The 21283-nt window shown below is 41.8% G+C and overlaps 1 protein-coding gene across 16 annotated transcripts in view; it reads right to left on the minus strand.

Annotated features, from left to right (window-relative positions):
* MEIS1 (Meis homeobox 1) overlaps nucleotides 1–21283 on the minus strand; it is a 964979-nt gene that overhangs the window by 669779 nt on the left and 273917 nt on the right. For 15 of the 16 annotated variants that reach the window (XM_079941540.1, XM_079941543.1, XM_079941545.1 and 12 more), the window contains one exon: nucleotides 18742–18840. The exons of the other annotated variant lie outside the window; for it this stretch is intronic. The gene's annotated coding sequence lies outside the window, so the exon portion shown is untranslated. The remainder of the gene's footprint in view (nucleotides 1–18741; nucleotides 18841–21283) is intronic. 16 annotated transcript variants of the gene reach the window in all.

Consider the following 21283-nt stretch of genomic DNA (forward strand, 5'->3'; position numbering starts at 1 on the left):
TTTTGTTTTGTTCTGAAGATCAGGGAGACTTCATGGGAATGCTATATAAGGTTGCACATAGCACTCTAAATGCTTCATTTTCTCCAAATTTCTTCTCAGTGGTAACATAATTCTCTTTCCCCTCTTCAGTGACCCAGTGGCCAGCCTCCCCAGTAAATCCTTTATCCTTCCAGATTACTCTTAAGAGCTCCAAGGTCCTCACTAAGCAGAAAAATTCAACTATGCTCCAGTTTATACCTCTGACCTTATATTATCCAACTCATTCTGTTCTTAGCAAATACTGGGCCTTACACAACAGAACTACCCTCTTCAGAAGGAAGTTCAACTATATGAGAAGACTCTTTGGTGTCTCAAGTCCCACTCCAAGTGGCTGATCGAAGTCTTTTTTTTAAATATGTATATAAAACCATCCAAAGTAATTTTGATGACTGAAATTGTCCTTATATCATTATAACCATTCATTAATTTTTAATACGTATTTATTGAACCAGTCACTGTTCTAAAGGCTGAGAATTCAGCTGTGAACAAAAGAGAGAAACTCCTTGACCTCGTTGAGTGTTATCTCAAGAGCAGAAGCCAAACATTAACAATTAAACTCACAAATGAAAGTCATGTTGGGCAGCGGTAAGTACTATGAAGATAATTAGCCAAGAATAAGGGGATCCACATGCTATTCTAGACAGGGTGATCAGGGAAGGCCTCTCTAAGGAGGAGACTTTTGAGCAGTGACCTGAACTGAGCCTAAATCTCTTGAGTGCTTACTTAGTTCATCCATCCAATAAGTATTTATCACGTACCTGCTGTTCTGAAAGGTTACTATTTGGTTGCTGAGGGAAACAGAGAAGAATCATAAGTGGATACACTCCTCGAGGAGATTTAGTCAGTAAAAGAGATAACGCATACATTAAAAAAAAGGAAAAGACATGGGGGACTTCCCTGGTGGTGCCGTGGTTAAGAATCCGCCTGCCAATGCAGGGGACACAAGTTCGAGCCCTGGTCTGGGAAGATCCCACATGCCGCGGAGCAACTAAGCCCGTGAGCCACAACTACTGAGCCTGCGCTCTAGAGCCCACGAGCCACAACCACTGAGTCCGTGTGCCACAACTACTGAAACCTGTGTGCCTAGAGCCCATGCTCCGCAATGAGAAGCCACCACAATGAGAAGCACACGCACCGCAATGAAGAGTAGCCCCCGCTCGCTGCAACTAGAGAAAGCCCACGCACAGCAACAAAGACCCAACACAGCCAAATAAATAAATAAATAAAATTTTTTTTTAAAAAAAAAGGCAAACTATAGGTTTCCCCCACTACTTGAAAGTAGTGTTCCTATGAAATCTTTCATAACTTGAAATGGTGTAAAGAGAAGAAGCAATTACCTTAGGGTACATCTTGCTAATGAATGCATAAAATAAATCAAGATAATGCACAGATGCTCACAGACACAGCTCAGAGCTATGGAGGCTGGATGTTGAGATGCTGACTATAGCTCCTGGGGAAGGAGCTTGTGGTGTGCTGCCTTTGTAACAGCTCCTGCAAAACCAATACTGAACGCTATTTTCCCTTTATGCCTTTTTTTGTAATAGGAAAATTCCTCTTCCAATTTCTTTCAGTTAATGAAAACAGGTACTAATGTAGATCTTTCACAAAAGTGGCATAAATTTTTGAAAAGCAGGGGATACCTGTTTACTTTGAGATAGAAAATAACATGTGCTGTGTAGACAGGATACCAGGGAGATTTGGTGGAATGAGAAACCACACCGTAAGAAATCAATAGATTCTTTTAAAATTATAATTTTTTTTTTTTTTTGTGTGGTACGCGGGCCTCTCCCTGTTGTGGCCTCTTCTGTTGCGGAGCACAGGCTCTAGACGCGCAGGCTCAGTAGCCGTGGCTCACGGGCCCAGCTGCTCCGCGGCATGTGGGATCTTCCCGGACCGGGGCATGAACCCGTGTCCCCTGCATCGGCAGGCGGACTCTCAACCACTGCGCCACCAGGGGAGCCCTGAAATTATAATTTGTAATACAAAATTTTCTGAAGAATCTAAGGTAATTTTATCAAAAATGGAAGGATTGTTCCACCCCAAATTTCCAGATCCTTCACATCCAGTATATGCTATACATGACAATTTTATGTGTAAACCAGCAATCTATATTTTATGCCCAAATCTTACGATATATAAAGAAAAGTTTTTTTAAATTTTTATTTTGGGGCTTCCCTGGTGGCGCAGTGGTTGAGATCCACCTGCCAATGTAGGGGATGCGGGTTCGTGCCCCGGTCCGGGAAGATCCCACACGCCGCGGAGCGTCTGGGCCCGTGAGCCATGGCCGCTGAGCCTGCGCGTCCGGAGCCTGTGCTCCGCAACAGGAGAGGCCACAGCAGTGAGAGGCCCGCGCACCGCAAAAAAAAAAAAAAAAAAAATATTTTCTTGTTTTCTCTCCTCTTATTTACTGAGTGTGATGACAGTGGCAGATAATTTAGTAAAGATTTTTTACCCGTTTTCAAAATTATTCTTACAATGTAAATCTGTATACTTGGAAGCACAGAATAAACCCCTAGATTAGGGATTCAAGCACAGGTGGGGTTAGAGAATGTTCATATAGCAGCCAGTGGTAGCCTTGGACACTCACCCAGGTCTATGACTGGTTGACTGATACACAAGGAAGGTAGAGAGAAGGGGAAGGGGGTAGGGGTGGGATGAATTGGGAGATGGGGATTGACATATATACATTATTGATATTATGTATAAAATAAATAACTCATGAGAATCTACTGTATAGCACAGAGAACTCTACTCAGTGCTCTGTGGTGACCTAAATGAGAAGGAAATCCAAAGAAGAGGGGATATATGTATACATATAGCTGATTCACTTTGCTGTACAATAGGAACTAACACAACATTGTAAAGCAACCATACTCCAATAAAATTTTTTTAAAAATAAGAAGGTAGAGAGACCACTCACAACAAATATACCCACACTCTGAATTGTCTTTCTTTCTATGGATTTCTGTAGATTTCTACTGATTAGCCATATCTCCAGCTCAGTTCCCCTGTGCGGTTCTAAGAAAGGGTTTAGATTTCCCTGCTAAATGGATTTGGAATATGCAGGCTATGGGGGAGGACTGGGTTTGAGGAATGTGATAGATACTGCTAGTTAACTGTCAATATCCTTTTTTATTTCATTTTAAAAACCCTGTGGAGTTTTAGCTGGGTCCATGGCTGTCCAGCAAAACAGCACATTCCCCAGACATTCTTGCAACTGAACGTGGCCATGTGACTATGTTCTGCTAATGACAGGTGAGCAGATGCAATACATCTTAACTCAAGAGTGTGTCCTTAAGAAAAATGGGCATGCAGACTTCTTGCCTTTCCTCCCTCCCCACTTCCCATTGGCTGGAGATAGAGACAGAAGCCACATATCAAGGATACAAAGTCCTGTATCTCTGACTGTTGTGTTAGAAATAAATTTCTATCATGCTTAATATACTATACTTGAGTCTCTGGTACAGCAGCTTACTCTGTACCCTAAGCAATAGAGAGAGGAGAGAGAGTAATATAGGGGCCATTAAACTCAGCAAAATTAAGTAGCCCAAATGAACATAGTCTTGGCCAGGTTTGTGAAAGTAGTGCTATCAATAGAAGAAAGCGTCTGCCCAAGTCAGGACTTTGCATTAATCACCTGGCTATTTTCTACCTTGGACATGGCCATGTACTCACAGTTTCCACACATGACTTAATGTTTGCTCATGCTACATGGTCACTGACAACAGTGTTTTCTGGACCAGAGGAACCAACTCATTCAGCAACACTGAGAAGAGCAACCATTCCAGGAACAGGACAAGAGTTTTTAGAGACTCTAAAAAAGTGTGAGCCTCTCTGTTGCTTTTCAGAGCTAAAATTTAATGCTTCTTGAGTTTCTCAGCTGATATGGTCCTCTCATTTTATTTCCTAATAGAGAAGAGAAGTTATTTTCTAAGCTGTAGCTTCACAAAAACCATTTCCCTTTAGATAATGAGGAATGTAACAGAGAGGAACTCCAGGGAACAGGGATTTCTTTCCCTTAAATATAGCCCCTCTATGGGGGAACCTAAGAAATCTAGGATTTTCATATCTGATTGTTGAGATTGACCAGATGCTTAATTTAGAAATCTGAATAGTTTTATTTCAAGAAATATTTAAATTAGTTCAATTAACGGTATAGGACTGGGGATGGGGAGGGGGGCACAAAAAAGTAAATATTAGAAATATAGAGATCTCCCGAAATTTGAGGGCAGGAAACAAAGTAGATGTGGGAAGTGGTAGAAGTGTGAGCTGGACAACCAGACTCAGGGTGGTTCCTGGGACCCCATCAGCAGACACCCTTGGGTTTCATTCTACTCTTCACCATTGACCTGATTCAGCTCCTCCCGCAGGAATCCCCTGTGTTTTGTCCTGCTATCCACCAGCCTGGGCTCTGAATATCCCAATTCCTAGTTCCTTTCAACAAAGACTAAGAGCACAGGCAGTTCCCAGAGAAAGCAGACTAAGGGTGAACCAGGAATCCCAAAACAATCCCACTATCGCAGTGGTTGGGGGACAACACAAATGCCTGTGATTTACAGGATAAGTTGAGGACAGAGAGCTGAATTCTTGATTGCCTTTCTAGCTCTGTGATAAATACCTTTGGCCAAGGTCATCTAAGCTAAGAGATCTTAATTCATCTATTTATTTATTCATTCAAACATTCACTCAATAAACATTTATGAGCACTTGCTCTGTGCTATGGACTAGGAAAACAAAATTGAATAAAAAAAGGATCTTATTCCTTCAGCTCACAGGCAAACACATAAACAGTTACTTCCCAGAGAGCTGCAGTATTTGAGGAAGGTCACATATAACTCAAAACATGAATTTAAAAATAACTGGTTGATATATGGTTTGAAATGGTTTTCATGTAAACTAATGTTTAAACTAAATGTGAATTCATTTTCATAAGTAAACGTATTTGCACAAAAACCGTCCACATTTCTTAAAGAGGTCAGCCGGCAGGAGATCAGAGCATGCCAGGGTGATCTTCCTTGTGCTAGTGAGACATACCTTACTGCAGATAATACCTGCCATCTACCCGCTATGCCACTGTTGTTAAGGGTCTCAAATGCCAGTTTTAAATCCTCTATCCCTGTTTAACGTCACTTAACCAGCAAAAGATGAATCAAGGATACCCTTGTTCCGAGAGCATCCAAGAAACATTTTCCTTGTCTGACACAGATAAATCCAGATACATTCTTTTTGCCCACTGCCAATGGATCTAAACTAACACTGCTTTATCAAGGTTGTTATAATAGGCCTTTCCCATTTTTTAAGTCAGTTTCATGGATTCACTTGGGGATGCAAAAGATTAATTCATCTTTTTTTTTTTAAAATCTTAAACCACTTACATTTCCTTGATATGTGTAAGTTAGTTGGTTTGGTTTGGGTTTTATATTCTACCCTTTTATACATCGTTCCATATTTTAAAGTTTTTGTGGTACGTGAAATACTGTGTGGGGTTTTTTTTCCATTCAAATGTCTTAGGTTACTGATTAACTTCATTATATTTAACCATACAGTTGTTCACTAACACCGCACTATTACAATTTGCACAAGTGGCTGCCAGCAATGTACATTATATATTTAATGGGGTATTGTTATGTTACAGTAAACAACTTAGTACCTATATAGTTTCAAACAAGAGAAATCTTCAGATTCTTGGTAATTTTAATATTTTTACAATTGTGTTAAAAAACACAATCTACGGATTGGTCAATGCAAACCTGGATAACCAAAAATAGATAATACATATATGACAAAACATGAACTTAGTACTTTTCTAGAACAAAGGAGGGCATGACTAGTGTCACAAGGAAGGTGGGATTAGGTGGGACACTGTTGGGGAGAGGTACGTTTGTAGGTGTCGAGGAAAAGCTGCACAGAATAGCTCTCATAATATAACTATTAATGGAAATAAAAGAGAAAATATGTTTTCTCAAAGCTAATACAGGGAGGATATAGGATGGCCTAATTGCTCTAAAAATTGAGGACCTTTTACAGAGAAGACATGACATCCATACAATCAGTGTGAGGTCAGACAGTCTCTGTGCCAACCATCTGATAAGCAATGGGATATGTCCTGCTGTTAAGGAGTATTCAAAACAAGATACTTATAATTATTTCCATAAACTCCCCCTCCAACCAGTTATCTCTCAACAATACCTAAATGCATTTTATAATAACAAGTGGGCCTTCAAAAAACAAATCCAAAGTTGTATTTGGCCAACTAACTTTTATCGTCTTCCTATATAACAGGATAGTGTATGGCCCATAAAAGCAGCACCTTTCAGCTTCCAATTCAACTTAGCCACACACCTTTCAAGAAAAAGTTATGTCACACCATTGTAAAGCAATTATACTCCAATAAAGATGTTAAAAAAAAAAGTTGTAAGTCAAAATACTGTTGGTTCCCTTTAAAAAAAAAATACAGAAAATAGCCCATTAGGATTTTTTTCCCCAAATAACTGAGGAGAAAATAACAAAGCAAAATAACCGTGAAAAGCCTACCGTACTTTGTAACACTTTTTCTCGTTTTTAGGCCACCATCACTGATTTTAAGTCATCATCCACTTAAATTGCCTCACAGAGCATTTCACTTGGTGTACCTGTGAACAGATGCAATGCAAAGAGAAACAACATTCCTCTTTCCCAAGACACTGTAATGACCTCAGCACAAGAGGTAGCGAAGAAAAGCTCCTTTCTATTCTCTTTTTTCTCTTTCTCTTTTCCTCCCTGATACCTGTAAAGACTTCCCTTGGAATGAATGTGGAACTCATCATTTGATGATGAATTTGCATGTCGATCGGCAGCCAGTGTAGCAGCCTTCAGATTAGGGACATTCCGCTGCACACTAAAAGGCACAAAGAACAAGAAGTGCATTTCCATCTGCCCTTCCTTTCCAGTCAGTGCATTCCCAGCCGTGTCTATTGATGAGCACTTGGAACAATACCAAAATGCAGTGTAAGGTCAATCCTGCAGTTTACTTCGCTGAGCTAAAGGAACAAAGAGCAGAAGAAAGGCCTTAAACCCAGCCATCGTAAAGGGGCGGGATGAAGGATGAAAAATGGGTCTGATGGGCAGTTGCACAGAGTAAACGTATTTGGAGAAGCAGCAGCTCCAGCTGAGATAAAACCAATGATGATTTGTATTTTGTACTGTATCTTCAGGGGATAAAAGCACTTCTATCAGACAGCACTGGAGGCAAACTTGAAACACTGCAGTAAATGTTCCCTGCCAGGGAAGGAATAAAACCTCCCATAATTGCTGAGGAGTGTTAAATATCTGATTGTGCATGCCTCTCTCCTCCCATGGTGAGGCAACTCAACCAGGCCCTCTTTTTAACTCTACCAGCCCCTGGTAACCCAACAGTTGGCTGGGCCCTGCTGTCAACAAAGCAACAGGATACTGGGTTTTACTTGGGTAAATACCAGTAATTGTAATTTGTGGGATTATTTGTCTTTAAGCCTTTTTAAAGTTATTTCAAATAGGAAGCCCTGCAACATCACTGCTGACAAAATAAGAGTTGCAGGGGGAGAGGCAGAGTTAGTATTCAAATGCAAATATTTTGGGAAGGAGAAGGCGGGCTTACAAGGCCATTAAAGCAAAGGTGGGAATTTTCTTTCTGAATAAAGAGCAGATGCAACATATTGCCTCACCATTTGGCAAAACCACGTGACAGTGGCCAACTGCAATGAGGAGGCACCCCAGGTAAAGGGTATGAGGAAGGCAAAGGCCAGAAACACAGGCAAAACTGGGCACATCTTGGCATACCCTCCTCAGTTCTCCTCCCAGAGCTAGATCCAGCTCATCCCTCAGTCTCGCAACTCAAGGGCGGCCCAGCAGCATCAGCATCACCTGCGAGCTCGTTAGAAACACAGAATCTCAGGTCCTGCCCCAGACCTGCTGAATCCAAGTCTCAAGAGGCGGGACCCAGTAAGAGTTCAGAACCACAGCTTTAGATTATACAAAAACCTTTCCTGACTCCTTCAGCACTCAGCGTACCCTCTCTTCTCTGAATCCTGTATCCCATATTGCTCTGCCAACCACAAGGCATCAACAACGCCTTTGCACACAGTGGGGATCCAACAAACACTTGCTGATTTGCCTTGGTCTCGCTGTTTTCCTGTGTATTTATGTGCCCTGATTCACCCATTAGATGTCAAATTCTTTGAGAACAGGGATCCATTCTCTCTTAGTCTTCTTTGAACCCTTCTCCATGCCTGGTACACATTGGCGCTCATTAATTACTGAAGGGTTGATCTGGGCATTGGGCCTCCTGTTTCTATTGGGGGATATTACAGTAAATGGTATTGAGTAGATTCTTCACTGGCAAGGGAAGGTCAGCATTTTCCTACTTTAGTTACCCTGACAAAAGGACATGGCAGCCTAAACGGAGTGCAACCGGGCTCTCTGATTATCTTCAAGTGACTCAGTTCCTCCCATCTGCAAAGCAGGTGTGGAAAATCATAAATGCATAAGTAAATATTTTGTAGAGATATTAAAACTTAACTGAAAGACATTTATCCTTGGGGGAAAAGTTCTGAGTAGAGGCAATCTAGCATAATCTGTGAATGTGCAAAAGTCAAATGCACCCTTTTACCTTGGCTGTTTATGAGAAAGCCTATCGCTAAATTCTAAGGATTACATGGAGGTGATCCATTTTAATCCCCAAACAACTAAGTGAACTGGATGTAATTTGTTCTCAAGTAGGGCAAGGAAACTGAGGCCCAAGGAGATGAAATAATTTGCCCAAAGCCACCAAGTTACTCAGCAAAGCACAGATTCTAATACTAGGAGACTCCAGAGCCCATGCCTGTCCTTACACATCCCACTGGAGGAAAGAAAAATAGGAAATTAAACAATGCATCGAAATGCAACCTGAAGGTCTTTCTGTACACTCACAGGAATGGAAATGCCTGCCAACTGGAGGGACCTAAACTTTATCCACCAGAAGACAGATATGCTCAATGTGGCAACTTTGTAATTATAATTGCACAGGTAGGTGAAAGAAATAGCATAGCATAAATCCGTGTCTATACAATGTCACACAGCTAAATTTTTCAACAAAAATCTTCCACTAATCATCAAGATACTTATAAATAATGGGTCGCTGAATTTTTCACTTCTTCCTAAAATGTTTGGGAGACATATAGACTTAAACGTCCAAAACTTCTTAAGGAGACTTGCCTCCAAAGAACTCTGACATTAACAAAAAAACACATCAAGAATCTAAGATGTTTCTTATTGTTCATATTATCTGAGCACAGAAAACACACTAGACACCATACAGAACATTAAGGGAGACTATTTCAATAGAAAGTGTTCATAATATAAATTAGAAAGACACAACCTAAATTAAACAGACACAGTCTAAATTGGATATACAACATCATCAGAGCTCTGATTTCCTCCCAGCAGGGACTGTAGGAGAGGAAGTTTCCTGGAGTTTCTGACACACAGAAACTGGTCTGCGTTTCCCAGGTCATTCGTTAAATTTTATTGTGCACGCTCTGGATCCAAATATTGACCTTGTTGTTTTTCTGACTGAGTCTAGCATGGCTGAAAACAACACTGACATCATAAGGTGGGGTGGAGGCATTAGGGGTGAGAAGTTTACAGTCTGTCAGTGTGTTTCAGAAGAACTGTACTTTTTTAGGAAATTTCAGCTTGACTGGAAAGGCTTTATTATCATCAAGTTTGCCACAAAAGGCAGAACTTCCTGCCTTGCTTGTTCTATTTTCTTCCATCGGAGAGTAGCCTGGTGCAGATGGAAAGTGCCCTCAGCGTATTCTCCTAAGCAGCAGGAGGGAGTGGCTGCCTGCACCCCAGACAAGCCCCAAAGTCTGGGGCTTTGTGGATGAAAATAAGACCATTAGCATCCTGTACCTGTATAATTCTCTTAACACTGTTCTTTCTTGGCTAACAAAGCCTCTGAACAGCCTCTTCCATAAAGATCTCAGGTGCAGAATGGTTAGATGGCTTGTTCAAAGTCACCCAGGGAATTAGTGCAGGAGCAGGACTGAGATCGGCTCTCTGGACACCTGGTCCACTGTTCTGCCCTCTGCCTGGTGCCAAAAGCAAATCCGCTTCTAGCAGAACTGGTCAAGGGAAATACGGTGCAAGCAAAATGTGAGCCACGTATATCCCTTTAAATTTTCTAGTGGCCATATTTTCAAAAGTAAGAAGAAAAGGTAAATCCAGTTTTAATAATAGATACCACTTAACCCAATACAACCATCATTTCAACAAATAATTGATATTAAAAATTGTTAACGAAATATTTTACATTATTTTTTCACATGAAGTCTTAAAAATCTTGGGTGTATTTCACACTTTCAGCACATCCCAATTTAGATGAGCCCCATTCCAAATGGTCGCTGGCCACATGTGGCCACCTTATTAGATAAGGCAGCATTATAGCGTCTGTCTGAAATATGTGAAAAGCACAGCCCTGCCAAGTCCAGCCATGGGTCAGACAGCTCCTTCGTGGTCAGGACTGTTCAAGTGAGACCCACACAACAGCTCCATTGGGAAGTGGGAGAAAGGTTTCCAGGCAGCCTCCAACCCTAAGGAGACTCTTATCCTTGATATAAAGCCCCAGAAACTATTAACATTTTCCCTCCCTACACTGCCAAGCAGACAGCATGCTCACTCAGACTCCTGCAAGCCCTGAAGGGTCACTGTAGAGGAGAGCTGCAACACATGTCTCTAACAGATTATTAGTTTATTAAGAAAAACAGAGAAAGCACATTTAGCGTTGCCACAAATATCTACCAGGTGACAACTCTGTGTCAAGCATGGAGCTCTGTTCTGGAGATATAGCAGTGAACAAAATCGACATGCTCCTTATAGAGCTCACCTTCTAGTGGCGACAACCTGAGAAATAAACAAACACACATGCAAAAAATAATTACAATCTGTGATAACCCCTACAAAGGAAATAAAAAGGATGAAGAGAAAATGACATCTAGTGAATGTTCACTACAAACCAGGCACTGAGCTAGTCTCCTTTACCGTGTTAGCACCATTTATTAGTGCTTAAAGCATATCAGAAAAATATGCTAGACTATTTATTTATATTAGCACTTGTTCTCACAATAATCTTGCAATCTCCATTTTACACATAAAGGTCACACCACTAGTAAATGTAATATCCAGGATCCAAGCTCAGAACAGACAACACCATTCTCTTTCTACTTTACCATGATGCCATTCATTTTTATATCATGTGGATTTGTTGAACAGCAATAAGGAATAGAAATTGCACCAACCCTGTGTGGGTTAGAAAGAGCCTCTACTTTAAGAACTAAACTTCAAGCCATTTAAAATAAGATTTCTAAAAAGCGCTGAAATGCAGACATCAATTCAAGCATCAGGGCGTGGTGGGTAAGGGATTACCAATGGGCTGCATCTCCCAGATCAACTCTTGAGGATGCCTGAGAATGGTGTGAGGGCATCTGGGCTCAAGGCCAAGTAGGCCTTAATCAATTAGCTATGTGTGCTCTGTCTGGGGACAGGTAGAAGAGACACACTGGCTAAGTATTTATCATCCCTGAGTCTGACTCAAGGCCACCACAAACCCAAGAACAAACCCCCGGATCCTGGACTAAGAAATGGATCTAACCTGAGACCATACTTTGTTTGGTTAAATGCCAGTCAAAATCAGTGAGTTCTGCCGACCCTGACTGAGGGCATATTTAGCATCCTGGGGCTCCATCATCAGACCTGAGCCCCTCACAGGACCCAGGGCAAATCCATAGACACTGAATTGCCTACAAGGTAGATTCAGGCCCAGATCACTCCGGGTTCACATCTTACCAAAACTCCAGTGAGGCGGGCTTAGTAGTTGACAACCAAATTACACTGTAGTTGTAACTTATTTGTAATTTGCCCATGATTTATTTATCATTAAATTACTTGCGTATAGTTTGTTAAATCTACATCGCAGTGTAGATTTGGTCATTTTCCACTAATCATTTTGTTGCATTTTAAAAGCCTCAGGTTAAAAGTACTTCTTTCAGGTTATATAAGCACAAATACCTAGGCAGGCAGAACCAATAGGTGTTTCCAACCTAACGCTGAGGCCCCTAATGGGCAGACATCGCTTTAGGTCAGCAGTGCCCACACGGGACACTGAACTGGGGACAAACTACATGACCAGTGCCATTTCTCTCCCCAGGGACTGGTTTACCTAGACCACATGTCCCACTAAGTCAGAGGAGGATTTCCAAAGACCAAAGGAGTCACACACAACACGACAGCACCCCCTATGCAGCTCATGGCCCTCCCCCGTCCTCTCTAATCCCGGGAAATGGTTACACTACCTTCCAAAAGAGACCACCTCAAAATCTCCTATGACTCCTACCTCGCCAACCTAAACCCTGGTATTACAATGTTTTCCACAAGAGTCAGTCACAGGGAATGCGAAAATCTCCCTCCCTTCCGATCATGGCACAGTCACAGGAGAACATAATCTCTGGATGAGCAAACTTCCTCTTCAAACAAAGGAATATTTCTCCCTGTGCAGCGGGAGACATTTAGCCCTTCTAATATCCCCTGTTGTGGAAGGTGAGCCTTCCAGGCTTCGCTGATGGGGATAATTACAAGGGGATTTTCAGTCAGGGCCTACAGGTGGGAAGAAGGGAGGGCCGGAGGAGAAAAAGCAAGAATCCCAACCGTTTTTTCATGTCAGGGAAACACCTTCATGCTCAAAATGAGCATAGCTTCTTGATCACTGACCTCCCCCTCACGTAAAAAGTCTTCTCATGTGTGAAAAGATGCTTGTAAATACGGTTCCCACAGGCTGAGATGTTGAAACGTCTGAGAGACTCTAGCACTTCTCGGCCCGGCCCACAGAAGGGCCATGCCAGGGAGACACTCTCTCACAGCCTCTGCCACCTTTACTCCACATTGTCTGCAAGCAGCCAGGGTACACGCTGACAGTCATTTCACAGGTAAAGCTGCTCACACACACCAGAAAAGCAGAAAGCCTACTACTGCTTGGAGTGTCCAGGTACCCACCAGTCCACCTGCTTCGACTACCGGGCCACTCAGAAGCCTCATTTCAAGGGCAACACATCAGAGAAGGGGAGAGATGTAAAAGGCAAAAAGACAGCTGACTACCGTCTAAGGTGAGTGTCTCTGTGGACAGGCGCGTTTCCAGTTCAGTGATCTGAGCTGGAAAGCGGGACATGGGCTGTCCTAAAGAGCTTGTCCTAAAGATCTCCCCTAAAGTGCGAGGGAGATCTTGTCAGCCTCTCCACCACCTGGAACTTCTGCAGCGCCTGGGCAGATGGTAGGGCACACCTCCCAACCGGGAAAAGAGTGAGACACTATTTGTGGAACATAACACTAGATGCATTTCAAACTGCACTCAAAATCTCCATTTTCCTTTATTTTGGTTGGTTGGTTTGCTGGCTGGTTGGTCAATTTAACCCGCCCTCCTTCACACCTCTTGTAACCAGATGTCAAGCCCCTCGGTGGGAAAAAGCGAAAAGGAGAGAGGATTCTTCAAAGGATGGTATGGTTGGGGTATATTATTTCTGAAGGAGAGCAACATGGAGTAATAACATGTAATGTTTTTATGTCACTCAGAATAAAAATACATTTGGCCTCCTTTCTCAGAAGAAGGACCTCCCTGAGCCCTGCATCTCAGGAAAGGGATTGGACCTCACACCTTTCCCTGCACGTCCAGACTGTTCCACTTCCAAGACATTAGTGGAGCAATGAAGTGACCAGGAAGGAAGGAGAACTATCACTAAACTTTTGTTGTTTTATTACACACTTTGAAATACGTTCAATTGCTTATAGTTCTGTTTTTCAAAGATTATTCACCTACACACACACACACACACACACACACACACAGTGTTTACCAACACAAAGAATGTGTACTTGCAGTTCCCCTTCCCTGGTGCGCACAGGCTGAAGGACAGAGTGTTCCAGGGGCACGAGTGACTCACTCCCACATGCAGATGGAGGATTGCAGAAGCAGGGCATAGAGAGACTTGCCCAAAGTCAAACAGGCAGTTCCGACACTGGGGCTAAACTTCACCGCAATGTGTGAACTCAGAAGTAAAGGAAGGAAGAAAAGACAAAGGAAGTAAAAAAGGACAGAAAGGAGAGGAAGGAGAGAAGGAGATCCTAGAGCCTGTCTAGGATCCTAGAATCCTTTCCTGTTCCTGTCCACCTTTTTCTTGTGTGGGCCACTGGGAAAGTAAGCAGGGGGAGGACAGAGAATGGGGCAGTCCTCCTCCCCCTTCTATGATGTCACCTTCCTTGCCACAAGTGTCCTTCCTGCCAAACCTTTCTTTATCCATCTCTCCTTCTCCCCCTCTTTCTCTTACTCTGTCTCGAAAAATTTCTTCTGTGTGTACTAACCTTTTGCTTCTCTCCACATTTGCTCTTATCCAGTTTTCCTTCACATTCCATTTCAAAATTAGTTGCTCTTTTCAAAACTGAACACTAACCTAGACCCAGAATAATCTTAAGAATTATCCATTCCTCTGCAGACTTTTCCTCCTTTACACCCAATGCCCCCCAACTCTGTCTCCTATCCCCCATGACAAGGGCTTCCCAAATCTCTGGATTGAAAGTCCACTCACTTCCCTCCCAAGGTTTCCCCATGTGCTCCAGCAGGGCTCCACCACCAGTTAGAACAGATGCCCGCCCCCCGCCCCCGACAGGTATAATAAACACATGCTGGGATCAAGGAAGCTATTAATAATAATACCATTAAACGAGCCCTGGCAGGCTGGGGTTAATCTAGAAACACACATGCTCATCACACACGAAGCCCATAATACACAATGAGGGAGAATCTTAATTCTCCCACTCACTAGCATTCATTTATATTCCAAAGTCTCCACCTCTCTCCTGACGGAATCATTCAGCACAGTAGGATTTTCTCTGCTCAAACCCACCTTCACTTTAAAAGAACTGAAAAGGCTGGGCTTAGTTCCTGTCGTGGGCATCAAGGCTTTTTCTCTTTGACAACTGGCCTGGGGATCTGCAGCTTCATCTCTTCATCTTTTTTTTTTCCTGTACACACAGGTGCAAAACCCACAGCGCCCTTATTGAAAGCAATATGTAAGCAATATACATAAGGGTTCACATTGACCTAGTACTGGATGATCTTGGAGGCTAGAATAATGTGATATTAATTTTCGACCAATATGGGTTAAAATGAGCTGCCCCTCACCCCTCCATAAGAAAGAACCCAGGGGCTGTCTCACCTCTGGTTTGACTTTAATAGAATCTGCCCAACACAGAAGTAAGGGTAGTGACAAGAGCTTGGCTCCACAGCTGCCCTTAGCACTCCTTCCAGCCAGAAGGAGCAGGAAAGGTCTGTGCTTGTAATGTCAATGGGAGGCAAAGACACATGCCAGCCTACCAAGCAGCCTAGAGCGGAACCCGCTGAGCCTGTTCCGGCGCCTGCAGTTACCAACTCCCACCTGGAGTCTCCTGAACCCAGGCAGGAACCATCTGGGTCATCCAAAGGTTCCATCTGTTTTCTCCAAAAAGCCATCACCTGTTTAAAAAAAAAAAGCCTACAAGGGAGTGCCCTGCGCTACCCTAGATCATCCAGAAACGATCCCCTCCTTACTCTGTTGTTTTCCAATCCTGATTTTGCAAAACTGCAGGTGGCTCCCCTCATTTCAAGGTATATTGAGAAATTCTTAGATTCAATTCTCAAGACAAAACTCATTCCATTCCGTTTCATTTTTGAAAGTGTCCGGCACCACATTTCAGAGGAAATAGTACATTAAAGTTAAAATTAAGCAGAGGACTACTAATACTCTTGTATCCCTCAAAATAGTAATACTATCAACTGTATTACATGCAGGACAAAAATATTCAAGTCACCTGATTTACTGGGGACCTTTAACTTTAAAGAAGTACTGGACCCAGGGGTTTTTAAGCAGCTCTTCTGGTTTGTGCATAGAGATGAACTCTGGCTCAAATTACATTTTCCCATCCAGCCATTCCTTCACAGGTATGACCTCAGACTGGTAAGGATCTGCACCACTGCCTTCTGTGTTCCTTCTCCAAACTGGCTTCACATGAAATGCAATCAGAGAAATAGATTTCCTCCCAGTGGTGGCCACTGCCTGTATGAAACAGTGGCCATTTCTGGAGATGAAATGTAATTTCAGCTACTGTGTTCATAGGCACACCAATGTTTTTATTCACTCATTCATTCATCATTCAACAAGTAAGAATGGAGCCTCTATTCTCTACCAGGTCGAATGCTAGGTGACTGAGATACAGAAGTGAACAAGAACAACCTATCCCTCTCCTCCTTTGAAGCTGATATTAATTAATTAATAATATGTGACTAAAATATTGCAGACTAGAATAAGTGACATGAAAAGATAAACAAGGATCTAAAATAGAGAGTAACAGGTAGGACTTACCTCTGCATTTAAGCAGAGACTGACTAAAAGAATGAGAAGGAACTCACAATGCTAAATTCCGGGCATTGCCTTCCAATTATTATACATTCAAGGGGAGGAAGAGCAAGTGCAAAGCCCCTGAGGTTGGAAAGAACTTGGTGAGTGCAGAGATTAAAGACATGATTTTCCTGGCGCATAGTAACCAAGGGGAGAATAGTGCAGAAGGAGACGACGTCCACTACCCTGTTACAGATGTGCCCAGCTCCCTGTCTGCTCCCTCTTCTGAAGGAAGTACATCAGAATGCAGTCAGGAAGAGGAATGACATAGATAGAGATGGCCTTGAATCTGCTTTAATTTGTAAAAAGAAGCAATCACAAACCTTCAGACTTTAAATAACATGGATAATATACTGTTTGTGGCATACAAACTGAGTCCTGAGAATACCCCACCATCATCTTGGAACACCATGTTTGAAAATCTGGAGTCCCACAATCCTGGCTCCTAATGCTGGTCCACACCCCTCAACCTCTCTGAGATTCAGTCTCCAGCTGACACACGATGAGATGTGCTAACAGGACTGACTTAAGAAGGCACATCTTCACTAAATGCTACCCTGAGTAGTAATCCTTTGGATATTTACTTAAAACTCATTAACTGATTGATACTTTATCAAATAAACAACTTCTGCTTAAGCCAATCGTAGAGCCCACTTGCCCAGCAAACACAAAAATGAATGCTCTATAGTAGGGCTGTTCCACAGAAATGTGATGGAAGCCAAAAATGTGAGCCACCCTGTATAACTTTAAATTTTCTAGTAGCCATATTAGAAAAAGGTTTTTAAACACAGAGAAATTAATAATATATTTAACCAAATCTGAGAAATTTATAACTTTAACATGCAATCAATGTTTTTAAAATTATGAATGAGACATTTTACATTCCCTTTTTTGTACTGTCTTGGAAATTGGGTATGTATTCCACAGTCACAGCACATGTCAATTCGAATTAGCCACATTTCAAGTGCTTAATAGCCACATGAGGCTACTGGCTACTATAATGGACAGTGAAGCTCTATAGAGATAATCTTTTAGAGACTTTTAGACATTTGTGCCCTACGAGCTGTCTTAAGTATAACTGCAAGACTGATGAAGGTTAAGAAAAAATCAACAAAGCAATAAAGAGAGAGCAAATCCCATGCTTCAAAAGTCCATTCTGGTTTCTGAGTGTTGATGAAACTTTCAACTTTCCTGCCTTCCTGAATTACTCATGGAGCATTCATTTAATCGTCTATGTATTCATTCATTCATTCAACAAACAGTAACTGAGCACCTTCTATTGTCCAGGTACCAGGTGCCAGGGACGCAGACATGAACAAGCATAATTCCTGCCCACAAGATGTTCCGTATTTAGGTAGGAATCACCTGACCCAATGAGTAGTCAGCACTCTTCAAGATTTCTCCCTCCCCAGCCAGAATTTTGGAGAAATAGATTCTAGTTTAGACTCCTCTACTAACAAGCTGTGAATCCCAGAGAAAGCATTTTCCCCATCAGAGCCTTTGCTTCCTTATCTGTAAAATGTGAGTTAATCTAAACAACTACTAAGCGTCCTTCCAGTCTGAGATGGCAGCTTCAGCCTGAACGCCACCACCCTGTTTCTTATCCTAATGATGTGTGGGAACTTGGGAGAGCAAGCTGAAGAAAGGCCCCTCCCCCACCTCCACCCATAGGAGAAGATGCAGCTTTGTTTTCTTCTGAATCCTTTCCCTCCTGGGCCTTTTGTGGTTGCAGGAGTGGTCTAGCTTTGTTTTACTTTGTTTTAATTACATTCAAAATTAGCAAAGCAATCCCCATGATCCACCTAGCAGGGTAAATGGCCCATTTGGTACATATGACTACGTGGCGAGACCCCCCTGTCATTACACCAGAGCCCCACACGTATTCTGCTCCCAGGTAGATGATGGCTAAGGAACCTAGAGAGCTTATCTAGCCCATCATTAACCTCATTTTGAGACAGCCCCAGAGGCAGTCCTTCAGCCACCGGCACAGCCGGCTGTCAATTGTGTCAAGCCAGTAACATATTAGTTAGCAGGGGAGCAATCCAAAGAGGTAACCATAGATCCAAATGCCTAAAAGATATTCTGGAATGTGGTAATTATGTCCTGCAGCTGCCAAGGGGGTCCTCTGTGAGTTCACAGATAGCAGTTGTACCATGGGAAGAAGAGGACGGGTAACAGCAGCCAAGCTGTTAATAACAAACAACACGTCTTGGTTCGAACTCACCAAACAGTCCTCCACACTTTAGTCCTGATCCATCTTCAGGTTCCTACAACTGTTCCCAGGAGGCTGGCTTCTTTAGTGTGGGTGCTGTGTATTCTGTTCCTGAACACAAGAGATAAGGGGCAGGGGGGAAAGGGGGAAAGTTAAGAGTAAATAATAGGTGGGTTAAAAGGAGAATATTCTCAGTGTTACCATGGATTCTGTGGCTCTGTTCTTGTAAGTGAAATTTCCCAATTTCCATGATTTTAAAAAACAGGCAATTTTCATACTTTTTCTAATAGTTCTTTTGCTCGTATTAACTAAGCAGTATTCCATTGTACGTATACCAAAATTTTTTTATCCATTCACTTGTTGATGACCATCTGAGTTGTTTACAGATTTGTGCTATTACAAACAAAGCTACCGTGGACATTTGTGTATGAGAGAATGTGGCAAATGTCAGTTAACATTTGGTGAATTTAGGTGATGGGTATGTGGGTTCACTACACTATTCTTGCAACTTTTTCTATGTTTGAAATTGTTTCAAACTAAAAACATACAAAACGAAGTACGATTCTTACTGAACCTGATTAAAAGACACTTAAAACTTTTAAAACAATTATCATATGGTAAAATTGACTTTTAGTGTACAGTTCAATGAATATTGAGACATGTATACATACGTAACCACTACCACAATTGAATATTTCCATCGCTCCAAAACAAAACCCCTCTGCTATGCCTTGATATTCACACTGTCTCCCTAATACTAACCCCTGGCAACCAGTGATCTCTATACTCCAACCATTCTCTTTGCAAGAATGTCATATAAATGGAATCATACAGTACGTAACCTTTGAGACTGGCTTCAGTATATTTGAGATGCTGCATGTGTCCAAACTGCTGCATGTGTCAATAGCTCATCCCTTTGGGTTGCTCAGTAGCCTCTACCTGTTGTACACTTGGGTTAGTTCCAGTTTGGGGCTATTATGGCCAGAGCTTGTAAAAACATTTGTATACAGGTTTTTATGTGAGCACAAGTTTCATTGCTCTAGGATAAATACACAGGAGCATGACTGCTAGGTCTTCAGTAAGAGTATATTTAACTTTATAAGCAACTGTCAAACTTTTCTAGTAGGGCTGTGCTATTTTGAACACCTGCCAACAATGGATAAGTGTTCCCAGTTGCCCCTCATCTTAAACAGCACTTGGTGTTGTCAGGTTTGGGGGTGTACTGGTATAGGATTGTGTATTTTAAACTGAGGTATAGTTGATTTACAACATTATATTAGTTCCAACTACACTGAACAACTATATTAGGTGTATAATATTTCAAATTTTTTATAGATAATAATCCATTTATACTTATTAACAACTACTGGCTAGATTCCACGCACTGTATAATACACCCTTGTAGCTTATTTATTTTATACATAGTACCTTATACCTATTAGTCCCCTACCCCTATCTGAGCCCCAACTCTCTTCCCTCTGCTCACTGGCAACCACTGGTTTGTTCCATGTGTGAGTCTGTTTCTTCCTTTTTTGTTATCTTCACTAGTTTGTTTTATTTTTTAGATTCCACATGTAAGTGATAAAAAACAGTATTTGCTTCTGTCTGACTTAATCTCACTTGGCATAATACCCTCCAAATCCATCCATGTTGTTGCGAGTGATAAAATTTCATTCTTTCTTATGGCTGAGTAGTATTCCAGTGTGTGTGTGTGTGTGTGTGTGTGTGTGTGTGTGTGTGTGTGTGTGTGTGTGTGTGTGTGTGTGTGTGTGTGTGTGTATGTGTCTGTGTGTGTGTGTGTGTGTGTACACACACGACATCTTCTTTATCCATTCAGTTATTGACGGAAACAGGTTGCTTCTATATCTTGGCTATTCCATAATGCTGCTATGAACATTGGGGTGCATGTATCTTTTCAAATCACTGTTTTCAATTTCTTTGCATATATACCCGAAGAATTGCTGGGTGGAATTGCTGGATCATATGCCAGTTCTATTTTTAGTTTTTTGAGCAACCTCCATACTGTTTTCCACAGTGGCTGCACCAATTTACACTCCCACCAACATTGTACAAGGGTTCCCTTTTCTCCACATCCTCATAAACATTTGTTATTTGTGGTCTTTTTGATGATAGCCATTCTGACAGGTGTAAGGTGATATCTCATTGTGGTTTTGATTTGCATTTCCCTGATAATTAGTTATGCTGAGCATCTTTTCATGTGCCTATTAGCCATCTGTATGTCTTCTTTGGAAAAATGTCTATTCATTTCTTCTGCCCACTTTTAATCAGGTTGTTTGGGGGTTCTTTTTGATATTGAGTTGTATGAGCTGTTTACGTATTTTAGATATTAACCCCTTATTGGTCATATCATTTACAAATACTTTCTTCCAATAAGTAGGTTGTCTTCTCCTTTTGTTGATGGTTTCCTTTGCAGTGCATTTAACTCATTCCCATTTGTTTATTTTTGCTTTTATTTCCTTTGCCTTAGGGGAGAGATCTAAAAAGATATTGCTAAAATTTATGTTAAAGAATGTTCTGCCTATGTTTTCTTCTA

Source organism: Stenella coeruleoalba, assembly GCF_951394435.1.
Source record: "Stenella coeruleoalba genome assembly, chromosome: 13".
NCBI classification, from domain to species: Eukaryota; Metazoa; Chordata; class Mammalia; order Artiodactyla; family Delphinidae; genus Stenella; species Stenella coeruleoalba.